Genomic DNA, 25,000 nt, shown 5'->3' with positions numbered 1-25,000 from the left:
CCATAAGTCCCCCATATTATCTAATTTTTTTGAACATCTTTTTACAAAACGTCTAAATAGATAGGCGGAAAATAATCATCTGTTTCTAGTTTGCAGTTAGGTTTTCGCAAATACCTTGATGCATATGATGCCCTCTTTACAATTTCCAATGTTGAAAAAATCCATTACTGGCCCCACCCCCCAGTTTGTGCAATTCAGTATCCATACCACTAGGTCTGTAGGTGGATGTCTCCATTTATTACACGGGTTATGTCGAAATATCTCCCATTCTCACAGTATATGGATAACGTACAGTATCCCCTTCCTCAGTGTGAGAAATATCCGTTTTGACAAATGTTCGAACCGCCCAAAAAAATTTTTTTCTTTGTTTTCATTTGATATCTTATCAAAATTGAGTGGCTTCTTATATACAGTATACACATATTCATATATATGTATATATATATATATATATATATATATTATATATATATATATATATATATATATCTATATCTATATCTATATCAATATCTATATATATATATCTATATCATATATATATATATATATATATATATATATATATATATATATATGTGTGTGTGTGTGTGTGTGCGCATGCGTGTATGTATGTGTGTGAATGTATGTATATATAAAGTTCTCTCTCTCTCTCTCTCTCTCTCTCTCCTCTCTCTCTCTCTCTCTCTCTCTCTCTCTCTCTCTCTCTCTCTCCTTTGCAACCAATTCTGAAAGGTCTTATCCAGGCCGTTCCTTTTCTGAACGAACTGGATAAAGTTTGAATGACTTGCTATCCACACAACATTATAGGGGGAGAGGTATGCGTCATATCCTACGAACGACCGGTACACTGTGGCCTGAAGAATTGGTTAGGCGACGAGGAACTCCAGGGCTAGGTTTTTTCGGCTTTCATTTGTTCTTTTGTTTATTTGTCATCCGATAGCATTATGAGATGTATTTGTTATTTCATGTTCTTAACGTTTAGATTGTTTTGGTAATCAATTTTTAACTGCGTTGCTTATATCCTCCATATATAAAGAGCAAATGTCTTGATATATATATATATATATATATATATACATATACTCGTATATATATACTATATATATATATATATATATATATATATATATATATATATATATATACATATATTGGCATATATATATACATATATATAAATATATATATATACGCATATATACTGTATATATATATATATATATATATATATATATATATATATATATATATATATATTGCATATATACTGTATATATATATATATATATATATATATATATATATATATATACATATACATATACATACATACATACATACTCACTCTTGATATATACATATATATAATATATATATATATATATATATATATATATATATATATATATACGCATATGTACTGTGTATATATATATATATATATATATATATATATATATATATATATATATATATATATATACGCATATATACTGTATATATATATATATATATATATGCATATATACTGTATATATATACATACATACATACATACATACTCACTCTTGATATATACATATATATAATATAATATATACATATATATATATATATATATATACGCATATATACTGTATATATATATATATATATATATATATATATATATATATATATATGTATATACACATACATACATAAATACATACTCACTCTTGAGTCGCAGTATCAAACGTATGACTACTCTCCCTCTGGTAAGGATGGGGCGGGAGTGGTAGTGATGTAGTTAGGAAAGTGGGAAGGGCTGTGTGTGTGTGTGTGTGTGTGTGTGTGTGTGTGTGTGTGTGTGTGTGTTTGCGCGCGCGCACGCGCGATGTGTTCGTCTGTTCATATCTGTCTAAACATTTAGCTGTGAGTTTTAACCTATCGTGTACACTAGTGATTTTATATTTTTGATAAAATACATTAGATTTTGGAAAATCATTCAAACAGCCCAAAAGTAATCTCATTTTTTTGCGATTATTATCTTACCTTGGTTAAAATTAAGTATTCATTAATAATTTGTTTTACGTAACTAAAATCAAGTTTTGTTTTATTCCAGCATATACTTTCTTTCTTGATTATCTACATTAATTTCTGAGAGGCTATTATATAAGGAATTGGAATACCTTATTATAGGTTTCGTTCACCACTGTACATAAAATTCATAAAATGTTGAAGCTCATTTTATGCCTGAGGATTTTCTATCCTATTTTCTTTCCAGTTTACACGATTGCATTATTGCCAATCATTTGTTTAATGCCAACTGAAAAGATAATCTGTAGGTTGTCCTTTAAAGTTTCTGAAATTGTCTCAATAAACAGTTGGCATAGTTCACTTTAATGGCGTTGGCTTCTTTGAAATATGCTTTCATTGCAACTAATATTCCAAAGAACTTCCATGGTTTTGAAGTTGTTGAAAACATAATTTTATGGGTCACGTTTTTGTGGATTAAAACAGACGTGGTTTTATGTGAGTGTGTGTCCTTTTGTATCTATCTAAGTGCATTTAAATCTCGTTTATCCATATTTTAATATAGATGGTATTTCCAAATTCAAGTTAATGATTGGGTTAAACGTAGGATTTAAAGACTCCTTTTACGATTTAAAGACACAATAAGATTATTCAATTTAATTTTTTTTATAAAGTTTACAAAATCTGATTATTCATGAGATAATATAATCACATTAGTAAAACTTTTGAAGAAATATTTGTTTATGTTGATTCTTTATCACAAGATAAAAACACATAATCAAAACAAATTGCTAAATTTACTCAGCTTTCATGTCGACCAAGAATATTTTGTTTGAATTCGCTTCATATATTTCACAAGAGTTCTATAATTTCCATTTTTACGATATAATACACCAGCTTTGAGGACTCAAGAATTAGATATAAACATGAAACTCAGAATATATAACATTCAAGTCCTATTTTATATGCGAGGTGGTTTACCAGCAATGATTTTATTTTTCTATTTTTTAATCACTTATAAAAGATATCTGTTAAATCCACAATAGAAGATAAACAGCATACATTGCCTGGTCCCTTATTTGAAGGCTAACTGTAGGACTTTTTGACTCAAGAAAATTATTGATAAAGGTGTTGCATCATATATACGTTTTGAATCCATAATGAAGGGTGTACTCCCTAAGGAATCTTTTAATAAATATGTCGGGTAAGGCATAAAGACCTCTAATGGATCGTGTCCTAGGGATCATTTTGCCACGGGAGCCTTCACTAACGGTGATCTTCGATTTCCAAATTCTTTAGGTGTCATTTATTAACCAGAGATATTGACGCAGATTTACCACATTTTTTCCCGAAATGTAGAAACAGATTTGAATTTTTTTCGTTCATATTTCTTCTACTTCTTATGAATTTCAATCATTAAGAGTTCTTAAGATAATTACTAATAAAGCTCCTCATCTTTCTTCACTATCACCACAATCGTCCTTTTCATCATCATTGTTAATAGCGTTTCTTCTCCCCCATCATCATCAACATCATCATCATCATCATCATCATCATATTATTATTATTATTATTATTATTATTAATTACGTGCTTATTACTGCTGCTGCCGTAACTGCACACTGAGCATGTGTTTGAAAATTATATGATTTGACCATGATTCTTTTTATATAGAGCCCCTAGATTATCAACTTTATATGATTTCAACGGAAACTTCGAAACACCATCTCTGTCTTTGCGTTATCCATCTCCATGGAGTGAAAAAGAAAAAAGTATCCTGGTAAGCCCCAGCCTCCCCCCCCCCCAAAAAAAAAAGGTTTTTACATGTGCATCAAGTGTAAACGTAGGATCTAAACAAGTGTATGTGGAAGAACTGGCCATCCCCTATTTTTCATTTGATTGTTATATCAATAAGCTTAAATTATGCTTGCTTCCTGTTCAGAATTTGTCTATGCTATCTTTTATATGAGGAGTAGATGGAGATGGTTTGGGCACGCATTAGTTCACAAAACTTTCAATTGGGCGCCACAAGGCACTCGAGTTGGAAGACACAGGCCTACATGACTAAGGACTAGGAAGCGTTGAGTGGGAGATGATGAATGACGAAGTATTGATTTGAGAGCTCATGATAGAGACGACTGGCGAAATCTATTATATACCTCGCAATTGGTAACACAAAAGGACCATTTGGTAATGAAAATCACAAAGGGCTACCTATTTTACTGCAGCCCCCTCCCCCCCTAAGAGGAATACAAACATTTGCATTCTTGTCCATCAAAAAACGATAAATATTTTCAACAACCTCGACACTAAGTCCCGCCCTCCTTATCCAGATTGTTCATGCATCCAACAATGTAATTCTGATGAATATTTTATGGTAATATCAGCAACTCGTCTGTAAACTGCGGAAACATCCGTTGGAGGAACAACATTGCTTTTGCTATTATGAAACTTGGAGTATCATTATTATTATTATTATTATTATTATTATTATCATTATTATTATTATTATTATTATTATTATTATTATTATTATTTGCTAAGCTACAACCGTAGTTGGGAAAGCACAATGCTATAAAATAGCCTTGTGAGGAAAGGAAATAAGGAAATAAACTAAAAAAGAAGTTTAAGAACAATAATAACATTAAAATAGTCCTTCATATATAAATTATAAAATATTCAAAATAACAACAGGAAGAGCAACAAGATTGAATATTGTTATTATAATTATTATTGTTGTCGTTGTTTTTATGTGAAAACTAGTGAGTTGTAACTTCGGGATATATATAAATGTTCTTTCACTCCACATAAATGTTGAGATGCTTCTATATAATGGATACTCCAAGATCGAACGCTCCTGTTTCTACTTTATGGGTTTACAACTTGAAATCCTGGCATATGATTCGTCGTACCGAATTAGAATTTTATCCACAAGGGAATCATTCCATTGGACTTTATAAATTTATTTGTAGATTTGCTACTGAAGAGTTTACTAGTTCCATATTGTTCATAATAGATGAAAATAGGGAATAATAGGAAACAACGAGAAATTAAGCATCCAGTAGTTCACTGTAATGCTTTATGAATGTGTATTAACATAACCCCCCACTGAAGTTTAACTTTTGCCGTAGGGCATACTGCAGTATACACTGTGTATTGTATTGCATTACATCTTCTATTAACCTAGATGGGCGCCTTTTTACCGAAGGCCACGCAATAATAGACGTTATGACACTCTGCCTTTATGCCTAGATTTCCTTGACATTTAACATCGAAGAATTTTAATATTAAAATTGCTGAACTAATGGTGGCATTATATGCAATTTGTCATTAGGAATTCGTTATTGAAATATTCAGGGAAAGGCGATGTTTAAGAGGGACCATCACTCCTCGTTATACATTATACAGCGAATGACTTGTATCGCCATTTCTGCTTTTATCTCTGGTAACATGTAGCGAATGTTTTCTTTATACGTTTGTATTATTAAGCGACACCTTTCGTGATGTATCATTGTCGGGGTATTTACGTGTATGTTATTGGTAAATGCAATGTGAATTCTCTCTCTCTCTCTCTCTCTCTCTCTCTCTCTCTCTCTCTCTCTCTCTCTCTCTCTCTCTCTCATATACATACATATAATATATATATATATATATATGTATATATATATATGTGTATATATATATATATATATATATATATATATATATATATATATATATATATATATATATATATATATATATATATATATATATATATATGCGAATATCATTTGAAATGAAATTTATATATAGCAACAGACACGATCTTGCTTAATTAGAAATCATAGAATGGTTACTTAGCCAATTATATATCGTAGAATTAAGACTTAGCCCTTAATGTGGTGTCTAAAAATTTACAATTCACCACGACGAGTTGAAGAGTTGATAGCTTCGTTAATTTGTGTAATACTTGAATCGTTAGTGACATACTGATTTAGGAAATACTGGTAGCGAAAGGTTGAATTTTTTTTGGTTTTATAACGCTTACTATCTTTTGTTTTCCCATTATATTTCAATTTAGATCAGTGACCTCTGCATTGGGATGATTATGAATATACGTTTCATAGAATTGGCAGAAACATAATTATTGTTTAACAAATACATATGCTAATATTCTTGAAAGTAGGAAAGTTTTCAGTTTTATTGTGATTATTTAGTTTTTATGATTTTCAATGTAAAATAAGTTTAGTTTTCTGCTTAACTGTGGTTACTCTTTAAAGTTCGTTTGTTTCATTAGCAATAGTTACTTAAAGACAAATGACTAAATTGTAAAGCAGAACATTTTTAGTGAGCAAAAGTACATAATTATTAGAAATCACTATAGCAATCTCACTTAGCAAATACGTACATTATACCAGCATAAAAAGTTGTTTTGTCTTTTATGAAAATGTTATGTGCAAAGTTTTTGAATAAGGGATAACACTATACGTGTTAATTATACATATGAAACTTACTTCACACAGGTAAGGGGGAGTGTTTAGTTTTAGAGGCCTCTCATAAATGGCACAGGCAAGACACAGTGACAATCTTCTAGCGGGACAATGCCCTAGAGACTGACCATATATACATATGATCAACGACCAACCTCCCTCTAGCCAAACTGGGACCAGGGATGCCCCCCCCCCCCCCACCCACCCATCCCTAGCTCACAAGGTTTCAGACATTTCAATAAACTATCGAGTTTGATCGTGACTCGATCTCCCGTCCAGCAGAATGCCAGGCTGGGACTTTCCTAATAAGCTAATAAAGTATTTATGCAATGGAAGTAAAATTTATTCAAATATGGGGATGAGAGAGTGACTAGTTTCGTGTTAAAAGTGTTTGGGGTAACTGGCTTTTATGGCTCGAGGGATGATTATTATTTTTATTGAAGAAAGATATCAAAGAAAGGAAATTTGACAGAAAATGGCATGTAAATGGAGTGGAGAAGTTTATGCTTTGGTATGATGCAGTACTGATTGGGGATAGTAGGAAAATTGGAGAAGGCTACTCAAGAATTTTGAAAGGGATCACAAAAGGAGGAAGATTACTATTATTATTTATTATTATTATTTTATTATTATTATTATTATTATTATTATTATGTATATATCTAATGTATATATATATGTATATATATATATATATATATATATATATATATATATATATATATATATAATACTTATAAGCATGAACTGTGTACATATTTGACTATCGCATAATTTTTCCTTTCATACTCATTCATCCCTCTATTTTTTCTCTCTCGTTTCTTCCACCGAGCGCCTATTTTGATTTACCCATTTACTCATCTATCTGGGATTTACCTAAGCCATAAATTTCCTCATTTCACATGAGGCGTTGCGGCTGGCAATTCATAAGAGCCTTATTCAACGTCATTGGCTTCTTAATGTGACCCGTAAGACCTTCCTCCATAGGATCTTCTGGCACTGGCATTCGCCGTGGCATCTCATTCGAAAACCTACTCTATGACGGGCCTAACTAAGGGTCATTCTCGTTATCTCGGCCCTCTGAGCCGACGGGCTTATGCCCTTCCGACACCATTATGAGGTATATGTGCGAGTTTTTAAGATAATGGCATTAGGTTGACCAGAGAGAAAGGCGAATTTCTGATCGATACGCAATTTCCCCCCTCTTACGCCTAAAGGATGATTGCTTGAGGAGGCAGGCGCACGTTCGATCCGGGAACGCGTGGCTGGTGAAAGCAGCCTTTGAAAAGTACTTCAAAAAGTCGCTTTCACAGCGTCCGCCAGGCACGTTACAAGAAACTACAGTGTGCCTACTACTTTTTTTTAATCTCTCTCTCTCTCTCTCTCTCTCTCTCTCTCTCTCTCTCTCTCTCTCTCTCTCTCATATACACACACACACACACACACACACACACATATATATATATATATATATATATATATATATATATATATATATATATATCTAAACTTTTGTTCTTGTGCATATATTCGGTTTGTCATACAAAAACTGAATGCTCTGGTATGAAAGTCAAAATGCTAAACCGCCCTTTTAAGTTAGTTATTTTTGTGTAGTTTTAATTTCCCTTTGATATGATTAAAACAAATTAATTTAAAGCTACAAACAACATCGATATTTGACATCATCAAATCTGCAAATGAATTCGATAATTATGTTGTGTTAAAAACATATGTGTCTGTTCATGTAAGGATATATATGATGCAAGTAATCAGGAAAATATATTCATATCGAAATCACGGGAATATTTTGTCTGCGTATGTTGGAACACCTGGTATGTTCATATTAGATCTCTCGACTTACATTTGTAAGATCATTGTCTTCATTTCTTGTTTTGCGCTCAGCAGTCGACTCATGTGGGAACTAGAGTGGCACTCAGTAGAGCACAGACCTCCGCTGCGGCAGCTTAATTCTGGACCTAGACCTTGGACCTTAACATGTATTAATTGGGGTGGATTTTAATACACTCAAATATGAACCAAGTTTGAAGTTTGTGACAATAATGTCCAAACTTATGGCTGATTATGTGAATTAGACATTTCGATTGACCGCGAACTCGCCTTCCAAAATGTAATCATTTCCAGCTTTTTACATAACATTTAATCCCTGCAAGCTTTATTAATCTACGATTAAAGTCGTGGGCACAAAGCTGTTCACAGACAAACACACATACGCATACAAACACAAACACACAAACAATCACACAAACAGGGGCGAAAACATAACCTCCTTCCAACTACGTTGGCGCAGGTAATCACTCAAAGAGAACTGAAGTGATGGTTACTCACTAATTATTATTATTATTATTATTATTATTATTATTATTATTACTTGCTAAGCTACAACCCTAGTTGGAAAATCAGGATGCCATAAGCCCAAGGGCTCCAACAGGGAAAATAGTCCAGTGAGGAAAGGAAACAAGGAAAATAAAATATTTTAAGAACAGTAACATAAAGCTACTCTGAAACACGGATCAGTTGTCACCATTGAACTTTACGGAATAAAATTACTCTAAAGATTCATGAAAGAATGAATTATTATTCTTATCTTGGGATCTCTGAAGAAATGAGAAACTTCTCTTATGAACATTACATAAGGTAAAGAACAGTCAATATGAAGAAGCAACTCGCGTAATTAGTAAAAGTTGTGTATACGCTGAGAAATATCAAAAGAAATTGCGATTTTTCCGAAGCTCATTTCTTGGTATAATTAATACAAGCTCATAATAAACACACAGAAATAATAAGTACGATCATCATTCGCTTATACCTTAGAATCTAACTATTACCATTTGTCTGCAATCAACCAGGAAGTTTGTCAATCCAAAGTCACCGTAAATGATATTAAAGGAAGAGTTAAAAGATTAATGAAAAATACAGAATTGTATTAATGGTGGTACCGTCGTTGGCTGGTGATTGCCAGACTGGGGTGAGAGTCCTGTTCAAGCTCGATAGTTTCTTTGGTCGCTGCAACCTCACCATCCTTGTAAACTAAGGAGGGGTGTTTTTGGGAAGCCTATACTGTAGGTCTATCTGCTTGAGTCATCAGCAGCAATTGCCTGGCTCTCCTTGGTCCTAGCTTGGGCGGAGAGGGTCTTGAGCGCTGATCATATGTAATATGGTTGGTCTCTAGGGCATTGTCCTGCTTGATATGGCAATGTCACTGTCCCTTGCCTCTGCCATTCATGAGCGGCCTTTAAATACACGGAAGCCTTAGGATGAAAACCAACACAACCGCTGTTCTTAAATCATTTCATATTGTTCATCACTTCTCTTGTAGTTTATTTCCTTTTCTCACTGGGATATTTTTCCCTGTTGGAACCCTTGATCCTACAGCTTCCTGCCTTTCTAACTTGGGTTGTAGCCTAGTAAGTGATGATAATAATAATAATAATAATAATAATAATAATAATAATAATAAGGATGATGATGAGGATGATGATTCAAGTGCCTTCTGACTAACTCAAGTAGGAATAACATGGCAATTTTATTAGGCCTATCACTCTAGTCAATTTTGTAATTGGAGCTCCAGAGTGTATTTCAGTTCTGAGACGCACACAAAACAAACTCCTTGCCGATCATCATTACTGATAAGAAAAGGAACACCAGACATGCTTCCACGAATATCATTGGAGAGTTTCCTTTATTCAAGACAGGACGATTCCTTCCCCACTTTTGTTCTGTGAATATGAGATTACCTAATAATTCCCCCGGCTCCTAAAAGGTGTATACTCATCATTTTCCGCATCGATTACTCAATTAACTTTTTTTAATAGCAAGATTATCATAAACAAATGAGATACAGAACATGGTAATAAACCGTATGCAGGACAAGGCAAGGAAGAATAACAACCATCAAGATTTCTATAATTTACATAAATGAATAAAAGATTTTGAAAATAGAATATGATTTAAAGATACAACAAACATTTGCCAATTGTGTGCTTCAGTGACTGACGAAAACGTCACTGCTATTTTACCCTGTTAGAGCCCTTGGGCTTATAGCATCTTGCTTTTCCAACTAGGGTTGTAGCTTAACTAGTAATAATATTAATAATGATAATAGTAATAAGTTACAATGAATGATACTTCAACTTATAATGAACGTAAAAAATGCACTTTAGGGAACATTTTAATGATTGAACATATACAATGATAATTTGCATATGGTTGCATTTATTGCTGTACACAAAAAAAAAATATATATATATTTTCCACCATTGTCTGGAAGGTAAATTACTTTTTCGTATAGACTCGTACAGTTGGCTTCATTAATTCTGGTACACTTATTAGGAAGCCAATGAGACGTAAGTGTACCGGAATTAGTGAAGTCAACTGTACATATGGATAGACTATTGTTACAAAAACTTCAGCATAAAACATACATGACCTCACTTCATTACAAACCCTATCACTTCAGAACCAAAACGGAGAACTCTAATATTGTTCAGTTTAATAGTCATTTTATACGAGTTACATTCCAGCTAATGCTATTTCTTCGTCTGGAAATGGAACAGAACCGACTAACAAACATACAATGATACATCTTCTTTAACAACAACTTATCTGTGGTGACATCAGACAGAGAGAAGAGAGAGAGAGAGAGAGAGAGAGAGAGAGAGAGAGAGAGAGAGAGAGAGAGAGAGACGAACTGGGGACTCACGTCATTAGCGAAGCAGCAAAACCCACTGAAGAAGCGAATTAGAAGGTCGTCGGAGATTGAGTTTCTTTTGTGTACTTCGACTAATACGCCTTCGTGAATTTCCCCATTTTTGGTTCCGTCCAGGTCTTCCTCTGGACAATGATTTAATAATGATCACATATGGATCCTCATAGACACACAAACACACATTCGGTCTCCTGACGTCGTCGTCTTGTCTGGTTTAGAGATGGTATCACGTTCCCTCGCCACATATATATATATATATATATATATTGTAATTATCATATTTATAGATATTGTATTTACACAAATATTTCATATATATATATATATATATATATATGAAATATTTGTGTAAATACAATATCTATAAATATGATAATTACATATATATATATATATATATATATATATATATTGTAATTATCATATTTATAGATATTGTATTTACACAAATATTTCATATATATATATGTATATATATATATATATATCTATATATATATATATATATATATATATATATATATTTATTTATTTCAAATAAGCCATATATATTAATACATTAAAGTATGGATTCTCTTAACGACCTCGGGATCAGATCCCCAGGCGAAATCACTCAAAGACTTTAGTATCTGACCGGCACGGGCTTCGAACCCTAGTCCAGGATACCTGTATGCCAGTGATCATACCACTCAGCCACGAAGAAAGATAAAAGTCAGTGACAATTCTTCTGTACATATACCTGTCGAATTCAGGTTTTCTGTACTTAGAATTGAAATCAACCCATCTTCACCATCGTAGCTAATTGGTAGGTTTGAGACCTGGCATTCGATTAATGATAAATATTTTGCACATTTAAACGTGTTTTTCATATTTCAAATAAGCCATACATATTAATACATTAAAGTCTGGATTCTCTTAACGACCTCGAGATCAGAGCCCCAGGCGAGAGTGATTTCGCCTGGGGCTCTGATCCCGAGGTCGTTAAGAGAATCCAGACTTTAATGTATTAATATGTATGGCTTATTTGAAATATGAAAAACACGTTTAAATGTGCAAATTCTTTATCATATATATATATATATATAGTGTATATATATATTACATATATATATATATATATATATGTATATATATATGAATTTAATATATATATATATATGTATATATATATATTTTATTGTGAGGGAACATGATTCTGTCTCCAAACCAGACGAGTATAGAAGACGTCAGGATACCGAATGTGTGTTTATTTGTGTGTATATATATTCAAAAATAAACTTCCCATTCGGTGGTATATGCATGCGAAGTGGATGGATTAATGACTGGATGGATGCAGGTTGTTGCTCCATATAGCCCAAGGTCTATATATACCGTGATATAGCCATAGTGGATATATCAAAGAGCAAGTGTCTGACTACATATATAAATATATATTTTTTTTCCCGTTCTTGCCCAGCTCTCCCCGTTCCTCGTGTAGGGGGAGAAGTAGTGGTCATCTCCTTGTAGGGGAGGGGGGGGGGCGGTTGGGATTGTGTGAGTGCGGGCCCATATCTATAAATATTTATGTCATTTTAGGTGGGTCGCGTACACTATAGTCCATTTCTTTTAGCGAGGCAGATTTGCACCGACTCGCAGCGGTGCCCTTTTAGCTCGAAAAAGTTTCCTGCTCTCTGATTGGTTAGAATTATCTTGTCTAACCAATCAGCGATCAGGAAACTTTTCCGAGTTATAAGGACACCGCTGCGAGTCGGTGCAAATATGCCTCGCTAAAAGAAATGTACTATAGTTATGGGTATCATGACTAGCGGAGTTGAATATATGTAGAATATAATTCTTTCTGCTACATGATAATACGCCAGCCTTGAAAGGAGTCAGATTAATTATTCGATAAAGGATAATGCATCACACACACATAAAAGTACGATGGGAAAAAAATAAATGTAAATTTTGTGAATCAAAAAAAGCCCTATTACCTTCCTAACGGTTGGATCACTCGGATGTTTACATGCTTAATTTGAAACAAGAGAATATGGGAACATCGTTTGCCATCAATTTCCATAAACTCATCAAAATTTCATCACATTTTCCCTGAACTACCAATCAAGGTAATTGAATACCCTGTACGCTAATATAATCACGTTGATTTTGAAAGGCTGTATTATATGGTCAACATACTAAGGGCCATCGCAAAATTAAAAGTAGGAAGAGATTTTTCATATATATGTGGACTAGACTTTTCTTACATATAATCATGTAAATCGAATACATACATACATACATACATACATACATACATACGCATAAATAAGTTATATATATAGTATATATATATATATATATATATATATTAAGTGTGTATGTTTGTGTATATAATGATATATATATATATATATATATACTATATATATATATATATATATACATACATATATATATATATATATATACTGTATATAGATATGAATTGTGTGTGTGTATATATATATATATATATATATTATGTATATAAAATGTATGCCTAGATGTATTGGAAAGATGTATTACGACGTTTTTCATACTTTCTTCATGAAATCATCATCAAGCCTATGAAACAGAAAATGTACATGTTTAAAGAATTCTAATATTAGTAATAGGCTGAATAAAAAGATTTAAATTTTTAGTACTAAGGTGTTAATAACTAGATTTATATCCCCTTTTTCTTGTTAGGTATTTGCATTTCTTAGCTTCGTAAACTACTGTCTTCAATATTTTTGGTAATCTTGCCATAAGGAAACAATAAAACTCTTGTGTAAAGTGTAACTACATATGCTTACGTTTCATATATATATATATATATATATATATATACTGTATATATATATATATATTATATGTATATATATATATATATATATATATATAAAATATGTGTGTGCGCGCACGCGCGCGTGCGTGCGTGTGTGTTGACCCGAACAGAAAATTCAGTCTTGGCAGTATGCTGTAATACCAGGAACGCGTATTGGTATTATTGCATTATTATGATATAAAAAAATAAGACTATATGGTTTGATTCGCCGATGGTGTTCAAGATATAATTTTAAAGGTGTAAAGTGAATGTTTTTGCCTGACAGTTTTATATGTAACGAAAACTGACGAGAGAAACCATCTAAGTCGTGTTTAGGTGTGGTATGTTGCCCTGTTTTATGTAATGATTTTTAAAAAAATAAGAATTCTTAGTAACAAGGGTTTAGAAGCCTAGAGAAAATCTGTATTGGATAAATGTAGAAAATAATAAAAGATTTTGTCAACAAAAAACTTTGGCAGAGGAGACTTGACAGAGGGTTTGGACATCCGACCATCAAAGAGTTAGACGCGAAATTGTTAAAGATGGATGAGGAAAATTACATACATTTTGGCCCCGTTGGGGAGTAGTGCCATTAGGGCACCTCTTGTAGTGGATTGTAGATATGACTAAAAGATTTGTTAGTGTCCACTTTTTATCATTCCACTTTACCCTCTTTCTCGATTTCATTTTGCAATCTTGCTGTTCAACCTCTCAAATTTACTTCATATTTGAAATTTGAGATTTTCACTCATTGTAGTTTGACAGTGAATGAACTATAGCACAGATTTGTCGACTCTTGTATCCTAGAAGCTTATTGAAGAATAGGGGACTTCTGAGAAGTCAGTTTGAATTAGAATGTAATATAAGATAGATATGAAAATTAGAAACTCAAGAAATTATGACCAGAAAGGAGGGCAATGGTCCAAACATATAATTAGAAAGATATTGGTGAATGATTGGTGAATGACAAATGATGCGTGTGTATAGCATTAGGTGTTTACACGTATTACCCGTGCGCAAAGATGAATCATGATCCGTTTCTGTTGCGGTGGCGCTAAATAAACTCCCCGGTCCCAGCGCTGGGCCATTCACGTAAATTTCACACATCCATTCAGTATTCATCAGGATAGGTCACTTCGCTACCGAAAGTATCATGAATCAATAACCAGTAGGACGCAACGCTTCAAACATGTACTTTAAATCGTTTTTTTTTCCTTGCTAATAAAAAAAGATATATTGTAAGGATAATTGATTTTAAAATGTGTAACCTTTCACGTCAATCGTAATTATTATTGAGTCAAGCCCAAATCTCTTGCAAACCGTAGCTGCGACCCACACTAGTCTACTAACAACTGCGTACGTACTGTAATTCGTAGTTCCCTACTAAAGCAAAATACTTTAATTGGACCCTCTCTAGTTAGACATACGCATGATAACTATACCACAAAGCAGGCCTAACTATATGTATACAGTATATATATATATATATATATATATATATTGTATGTATATATATTATATTATATATATATTGTATGTATATATATTATATTATATATATATATATTGTATGTATATATATTATATTATATGTATATTATATATATAAATATATTATATATATATATATATATATATATATTGTATGTATATATATTATATTATACATATTATATATGCGTATATATGCATATATATAATATATTATAAATATATATATATATATATATAGAGAGAGAGAGAGAGAGAGAGAGAGAGAGAGAGAGAGAGAGAGAGAGAGATTTACGTGTATAATATAAGTATATATCTCTATATATATTTGTAGTTTTATTTCCTCAGCCATGACACAAGCACTAAAAATACCTTTCATCTCCCTTTACCGCTTACCATGAGAATACCCAAGACTGTCTACTTTTAGACATGGCTCTTTATCTAAGTTCAAGACGGATAAGCTCTCCCATTCCGAATGGCGATATCCTTTCTGAATAGGCCCCCTCTCTCCCTCTGTCACAGCCTCTCCCTGAGCGACGGCTATTCTCCCTCCTTTGCCCCCCTGCCAGTTTAATAGTGTCTCCCTTCTTTTCAGATCACCTCTCCCTACCACCCGACAGGCTATCAAGCCACGTTTCTACTCCGCCTTCAAACTAACCAAGACAAACATGGTTTAACATTCACAATCCCAACAAAGGGCAATGCAATAACGGCGAAATATCCAGCCACTTGGTTGTATTGACAATCTCTCTTGGTCAACACTCGGCATATCTACATAAGCACAGTTTGAACAGTATTGACCCTCTTCATTATTCACGATATACACTCGGACCCTCTCTTCTTCTTCTTCGTCCTCTTCCTTACGCCCACCCCCCTCCCCATTCTCTCTCTCTCTCTCTCTCTCTCTCTCTCTCTCTCTCTCTAACGTTTAAGCTCTCTCAATAGTGTCCTCTCTCTCTCTTTCTTAACGTTTATGCTCTGTCAAGACATTGTGTTCTCTCTCTCTCTCTCTCTCTCTCTCTCTCTCTCTCTCTCTCTCTCTCTCTAACGTTTATGCTCTGTCAATACATTCTGTGTCCTATCTCAATTGTTCTTTGTGTATTTTCCTCACTTTTATCTTTTTCCCCTCCTCCCTCCTTCCCCGTTTCCCATCTACAAATGCGGATTCACTGTAATGATCAATGTCTTCTTATTGAGTCTTTAGTAATAGTTTATTAATTTCCATAATTAAAAAATGCTCATGCGCTTGCGAACACGCTTAATGATTTAGCCTAGGGATAAACAGAACCATAATAGTTTGGCTGTTTGATTTAATTAAACCATGTTATATTGTAGGATTCTTTTTATTTAATTACCTTGGAATTACATTGTGTTGGCCTTATGATTTACATTAATAACCATATCCCCGTGGTCGAAATTTATTGTAAATTATCGTAAATTGCTGTGGAGTGGAATTTTTTCTTTATATTTAATGTCTTTACAATCCGTTTCGTGTTTAATTGGCTTCATTAATTCAGGTACGCTTAGCGGGAAGCTAAGGAGACGTCTGACATGTAGCAGGTAACGCTTTGTTTAGTAAAAGAGAAATTATCGACAAGCTACCTATAAAACAAAGTCGCTGAGTTTGTAAAAATGTGATCAAAAGATTTTTATTTTATTTGTTTTACGCAGGGCTGTTAGGGAAATAACTATTTTTCTATAAAGAACTTTGTAGAATTAATGAAAATGCTTTTGATCTCGTGTTTTACAAGCACAGCGACTTTGTTTTAAAGGCAGCATTGCCAACAGTTTCTCTTTTGCTAAATACAGCGTTACCTGCTACAGAGTACATCCGTCAGGGGTCTCCTTAACTTCCAGCGACGTAAACCGGAATTAATGAAGCTAACTGTACCATTCAGTGATAGAAATATCAAGTAATTCGAACATCACTTTCTGAAAATTGATTTTATCTTTGATTCTTAGGCATTGTATTAATGTGCGTATAAAAGTGTACGATTTCTTTATCAGACTTCTCAAATAAATTACTTATGTTATTATGAAGCTGGTTAACACGTCTTAGTGTGTTTTCTTCCCAATCTTAAATCACATTTTTTTTTTCACTCTGAATCTATTATCTTGACACACATCTTGCTTTCGTTTAGCTAATATATAACATGAACATAGACGTTGTTACAAAAATGCTGAGATAGTTGAAAGTATTTCCTGGCGTAGTTTTAATTAATTTGCTTTCATTAGGTTGTTGTTTTCACAGCAGCGTCGCTTTGTTTGTGTGGAGAATGAATTCTGTCGTCAATTTACCCCCACCCAGCTTACTTTTCAAACCTTGTTGTGACACTAAACATATAAATTTCGTCAAGTTCATGCTGTGTAAATTTTATTATTATTGTTACTATTGTTATTATTATTATTATTATTATTATTATTATTATTATTATTATTGTTGTTGTTGTTGTTGTTGTTATAGGCTCAGAAAGAAACTTGAACCAGCATCATAAAGAGGAAATCTGGCTCCAACCAGCATGATCAGCACATTTTGCGAAACAAATTGATATATATATATATATATATATATATATATATATTATAATGTGTGTATAGATTTTTAGAATAGTTACTGATGTAAACAAAGTTTCCTTTTTGCAATTTCCGAAATTTACAAAGTTTTCGTAATTTTTTTCTGACTACATAAAACGGGGGTTATTTCATCAGCTGCTCTCACGAGGAACAAAATTTGGTTTTACCTTTGTTAAACTGATAATTGCACTTAGCGCTTCAAGTGTAAACATAATACATCCAATAAACTGATTAGAATTTAGTTCACTTGGTGAAACCTAAGGCATTAAATTTTCTTTTATGAGTCTTATGTTATGAAATTGATTTGCGGTTAAAGTAATTGCTATCAGATATTATGACTGTAGACGTGTAGTTAAATATATTTAGATAACTACTACAGGAATAGATAACTCTACCATAATGTCTATTATAATGGTTATCAGCTTGTACGTAAGAAAATCAGGAGCTTCTTTCAGTTTTGAAAAGCGTTGAATTATAAAGTGCTTGGATATATATATATATATATATATGTGTGTGTGTGTGTGTGTGTGTATATATATGTGTATATATATATATATATATACTGTATATATGTGTGTGTATATATATATATATATATATATGTATATATATATATTATATATATATATGTATATATATATATTATATATATATATGTATATATATTTATTATATATATATATGTATATATATTTATGTATGTATGTATGTATATATGTGTATATATATGTATATGTAAGTATGTATGTATGTTTAAGACCGTGACAAGAAGATAATTAATCATTATACATGTCCTTCGTTGCAAATATTATTTTAGCAGGTTATTTCAACAGATTTAAATGGTTTAGTCATGACGCAATTACCTCTATTAAAGATTCCTCTAATTTTCAACTTCTAATTCAGTATTTTCACTTAGGTGTTGCACCGATGTGACCCATAAAGTGGATAATTAATGACAATTAGCGCAATTTCACCTAGAATTGGCATTTAATAGAAGTCCTTATATATCTTTCAAACGTACTTCTCACCAATTAACGTAGTGGGCCAAATTATTCATAAAACTTAATTTTCAGTTATTAGCGGAAACTCCCAAAAGTAATACGACTCGTACGACTCTGTGCGTACTAACTGTTGTTGTCACAAAGCGGCCGCTGAATGTTTTATGTCCCTGCCAATTAAAACGTACGAGGAGAGATTTCATTTATACATTATTTAAACCCTCTCCCTTGTTCATAGAGGGGGGGGGGGGGAATTGAGATCGTGTTAGGAACACGTAAATTAGTGCTTCGTTTAACGCTTTAAGAGATTTGCTCGATGGACCATTTAAAGTTATTTCTTTTTATTAAGAACATGTGATCGTTTAATATCAATTTTTGGGTTGGCTATGTTGGTTTTATGTAATTTAAAATCTTTTGAGCTTTCTTTACACACATGCATATATATATATATATATATATATATATATATATATATGTATGTATATATATATATATATATATACACACACACACACATATATATATTGTATATACATACACACATATATACACACACACATATATATATATACACATATATATTATATATACATACACACACACACATATATATATATATATATATGTATAATGTTTGCGTATACACTTGTGTATACTGTATATGCTAACCTTTCGGCAAGTTTACTTCAAGAATTTTGAATATAGAACTATTGAAATGTTTCGTGATGGATATTTCATATGATTTTTAGACAGTTTTTCTCATACAAGTGAAGTAAGTAACCTACAGGTTTCATAAAATGATCATGAAAAAAATCATACATTATGAGTGTTTTTATTTGGGATTTAGGTATAAATTAATGTAAGAAATTACATTATAATCATGGATAAACAGGTCTAAAGTGTTCAAGAATTTAAAACTTATAAGATTAATGACCAGTATTAGGCACTTAACAATCGTATTTTAGTTCCAAGTTTGTTTACAGAAAAGGAAGAAAAAGTTTGGCTTGCCTGCTCTAGTTATGGTTGTATTCATCACAAAAGTATAAGTAACTCCATTTATTTTGCTACAAGTGCCACCAGCTTTGATATCTGCCTGTAAATTAAGAAAAAATAAACTAAATTATTCCCTTTGATGATTCAGAAAATACACTAAATAAAGTTTTTTTTTATTTTCAGTTTATGGCATATATTTATTAGATTTTGAGACGATTATTGAATACAAATTAAAATGAAATCCTAGAGAAAATAAGTAAAAATCGGTAGATTATTGTGTTAGACTTGCAGATAGTTATAACAATTTGAATAGGCCTCACAACTCCATTAGAAGAATGGTAAATGAGGAAAGTATGAAAAAAGGGAAAAGAAATATAGATTGAAGCATTTTGTCCATTCCCTCACCAGTGTCATAAGGTCAGTACCCCTCCCCCTCCTCCTTCCCCTCCCCCTCCCACTCCCCCTCCGGCCAATCTGTAGGAGCAAACACAATGCAAGATATGTCACAGTTCCGGTGCGTTGCTTCTATTCATTACTTCCACTGAGGGATTTCAGTGAGACATTACGATCGTTATTACTATCGTCATTATTGTCGTCAAAGGTGTTATTTTCCTCTTAGTACGGAGGGCAAGGAAAAGTTTCCCATGTGTGCTCACTGTGGATAGGAATGAGGAAATATTTAGGTTGCATCTGATTAAATTTAGTAGACAATTCTAAAGATTTGTGACGTTGAAGGTATAGATTTTTTGAAGGCATTCACGGTAAGGCAATTCGATTATTGTTCACACACACACACACACATATATATATATATATATAATATATATATATATATGTATGTATGTATATATATGTGTATGTATGTATATATATGTATATATATGTATGTATGTATATATATATATGTATGTATCTATATATATATGTATATATGTATATATATATATATATATATGTGTGTGTGTGTGTTTGTATGTGTATATATATATTGTATGTGTATGTGTATATATATGTATATATGATGTGTGTATATATGTGTATATATATATATATATGATGTGTGTATATATGTGTGTGTATATATATATATATATATATATAATGTGTGTGTGTGCGCGCATACATACATGTATATGGATACTACTCCCCCACATAATGTTACCACTAACTATGATTATGCCATCAAGCCTCACCCCCCCTAAACCCCGTGGCCATTGCCCGTGGTCTGAGGTCGTTGTATTGTGAAGAAACAATGATTTCCAATTTGTATTCAGATGTGGGATTTACAAAACGAAGAGAAGTCACGGGTTTGTCCGGTTCGGTAATTACAACAAAAGGGGGACCTAAAGGCTACCTTACCTCCCCAACCCTCCCCTCCCCTCCCCACTAGGCCCTCCTTAACAGGGGAGGGTTGAGGACACCAGGTAGGGGAAATTCAAATGCCAAGCGAAATAGCATTTCATTTCTCTCATGGCTTTATGGAATTCAGGGTAAATTTGCCTCAGTAAGAATTAGGTTGGAGCATGTCCGTTTTGTTGGCAAAGCATCGATGTTGATATTGGATATTGTTAGTATTTATTCTTATTTCGTAATGAGACAATAAAATAGAATACTGATTGAAAAATAAATTTGAAATTTATAAAATATCAACCTCTGTGACCTTGCTCCACTTCAGGAATTATTTTTTTCTTGTACCGAGTAATTATGTAGTAGAATACATTATACAGCTAAGCAGCGGGAACATTGGTAATACAGTAAAAGATAAATATATAAGAGTTGCATTAAAGGAATTATATCTTCATCAGCCACACTTTCGTAGCGAAATATTCGGAACAATTATATCTGTATTATTGGCAGCGTCACGTCGAACTAGAGAGGAAAAAAAAGAAGAAAGTTAACATTGTCCAATTGTTATCAAGAATTCAAATGAAAGATTGCTAGTAAAATGCCACTCGTCGTAGAATAGACTCGCATGAAAAGGACTGACCTGCAAATAACAAGGACTTGTAAGAAGGCATAAACCTCGCTCTGGCTTGTTCGCCTTTGCAAATAGCTCGCTTAACAATGGCTAGCTGCAATTACTGTACCCCAACGTACAATCAGCTTCATTTCATTCATTATTTCGAATCTGCCAAGAAACGAGTCTACCGGTGGCCTGGGGCACATAGAGGCTTGCTAGTCCCCAAGGGGCTTCCTATTCCCTTGTGCAACGTCTTAATAACGGCATTGTTCCGTCTGTGCCTTTTCTGTTCTTGGGTTTTTTTTTTTCCGGTTAGGTTATCGTGAGAGGGTCTTGATTTTTGTTCAAAGAGTAATACAATCGGAAATTGTTTCTTGCTGTGTATGTTTTGAAGAAACGTGATTGCATGGGTCTGTTTTGCATTTTGGGCGGAAAGCTACTCTCATTAATTCCATTTCAAATGCAGCATGTTCATATTGTTAGTCTCAGATGAAAATACACGAAAGGACTGGAAGGGGTCACCCTCACGTTATAGGTTTAATTGAATTTAATTTTAAGGTTGATCTATGTAATAGGAATTCGTCTGAATGAATTTACCTGGATTTTTTTTCCCTTGATGCCAATGTATTATAGTATCAGTTTCCAGATTATTATTATTATTATTATTATTATTATTATTATTATTATTATTATTATTATTATTATTGTTTGCTAAGATCCAACCCCAGTTGAAAAAGCAGTATGCTATAAGCTCAAGGACTCCAACAGGGACAAATAGCCCGTTGAGGAAAGGAAATAATGAAATAAACAAACTCCGAGACGTGGTGAACAATTGAAATATATTTTAAGAACAATAACATTTAAATAGATTTTCATATATAAACTATAAAAGCTTAAAAAAGGAAGAGTAAGAGAAATAAGGTAGAACAGTGTGGCCAAGTGTACCTCCAAGCAAGAGAACTCTACTTTAAGACAATAGAAGATTGCAAGTGAAAAATGTAGGACCTGTTTAGTCTAGATTTTGTACAACTAAATTAGATCAGTATCCTATTGATTGCACACGAGTACTCGCATGTCATTGATTCCTACATAATCTTTGTAGTATCCAAGAAAATAATCGGATCGGGTTTGAGTTTTTTAAATAATTACACACACACACAGACACACACACACGGATATAAATACAGAAGATACGAGAGACAAAAAATGTTTGAGACGATGTGTTTGACCAAGCCAGGTGGAGGAAGCCTGTCGGAAACATAGACCCTTCATAGAAGTTTGGAAAAAGCAGAGAAATAAGACAAGTGTATAAATATATATATATATATATATATATATGTATATGTATGTGTGTATGTATATATATATATATATATATATATAAAACGTGTTTGTGTTTTCACTTCTGCAAGTTACTATGCTTTCATAGTTTTCAGAATATGATATTGAGGTCATTGCGAGCCAATACGTTTTCCTTTCTAACTCTGATCCTTTTATCTTGTGTTCCCCTTTTCATGATACTCTTTAATACAATACGCTAGTTGAAACCCGAAGCGATGAATGAATTGAAGAAATATTATTTGTCTTTTCTAAGACATCGACTTGAAGTCAGAAGAGTAAATTGTTTGTACACCTACAATTCTACAGGAAAACATCAAAATTTGTTTTAGCTCATCGGTGTTTATATCTTTCAAAGTCAAATATTATTTGGTGAACATGACCGACAGACTCTTGATCTTCTATTAACATGCATTTTCCCACGGGGTTAGCATGGTTTCCTTCTTTTTGAAGGACTTTTTAGATCGCAGTCCCCGATCGGCTACCCTGCCTGACATCGCTTAGACCACGGTAGCTTACGTTCATGTGTTGCACCAGTCACCAGCGTCCTTCCTCCCAGCAGCGAGGAGTCCTGGCTCGGTTAGATCGACAGTTTGGGACGTGGGGGGTGTCTATCATGTTTTTAGGTGTTGGAGTAGCTTTGTTTGTGTGTGTATTAGTCTTCATGTTTGAGACAAAAGGCAAACCCCGCTAGACTATTTCTAGAGCGTGGATGGGTTGTACTTATAGTTAAAGTAAAGTTGGATATTGTTATCCGTAACTGGTATTTACCTCAAATTTTCACGTAACGTAAGATTACATGCTTTTTCTTGTACAAACCGAGTTAATCACTATTTATTAGAAGCGGTAAATATCTCGGTAAATGTGTCAAGATATGTTTAGGAACGGTTCAACTATATTCATATTTTCAACTGGGAGTGAAATTTTACACTTGTCTTGGGGTATGATTTTTCTATACTGTTATTGAAGAATATATATTTGCAATGGTTAATGTCTCATTACATAAATATTTTCTTGAGAGTTATTTATACATTAAATTTCAAGATCCTTTTTTACATCTTATTCTGCTTTGGCAGCAGCATGAGTTTGCGATGTGACCTAAGATAGTAAAAGTATCTTCATTTTGATGAATTCCTTAATAGCGTTCTATGTGATGGCCTATTGAAAACGTTACTACTTGAAGTTCTGTTGGACTGGGGTTCAACCAGTTCAAGCACGATAGTCTCTCTTGGTGTTTGCAACCTCTCAATCCTTGTGGGCTAAGGATCCAGGGTTTGGGTGAGCCTATAGGTCTACCTGCCCAGACATCAACAGCCATTGCCTGGCCCTCCCTGGTCCTTGCTTGTATTGAGAGGAGCTTGAGCCGCTGATCGTATGGATATATGGTCCGCCTATAGGGCAAGGACACTGTTAATGTCCCTTGCCTCTGCTATTCATGAGTTACATTTAAATCTTTAAATGATATTTACTTTATAGATTATCTCAGAGTAAGAGATCATAAAAGGAGAGCAAGCCATTTGGTAAACTTCGGAGTTGCACACGAAGTCTTAACTGACTGCCGAAGCAGACAACTTAGACTTCAGACCTATCAAACGTGTCTAACTC

The sequence above is a fragment of the Palaemon carinicauda genome, chromosome 8, assembly GCF_036898095.1.
Source record: "Palaemon carinicauda isolate YSFRI2023 chromosome 8, ASM3689809v2, whole genome shotgun sequence".
Lineage (NCBI taxonomy): Eukaryota > Metazoa > Arthropoda > Malacostraca > Decapoda > Palaemonidae > Palaemon > Palaemon carinicauda.
Note: the sequence above shows the minus strand (reverse complement) of the source record.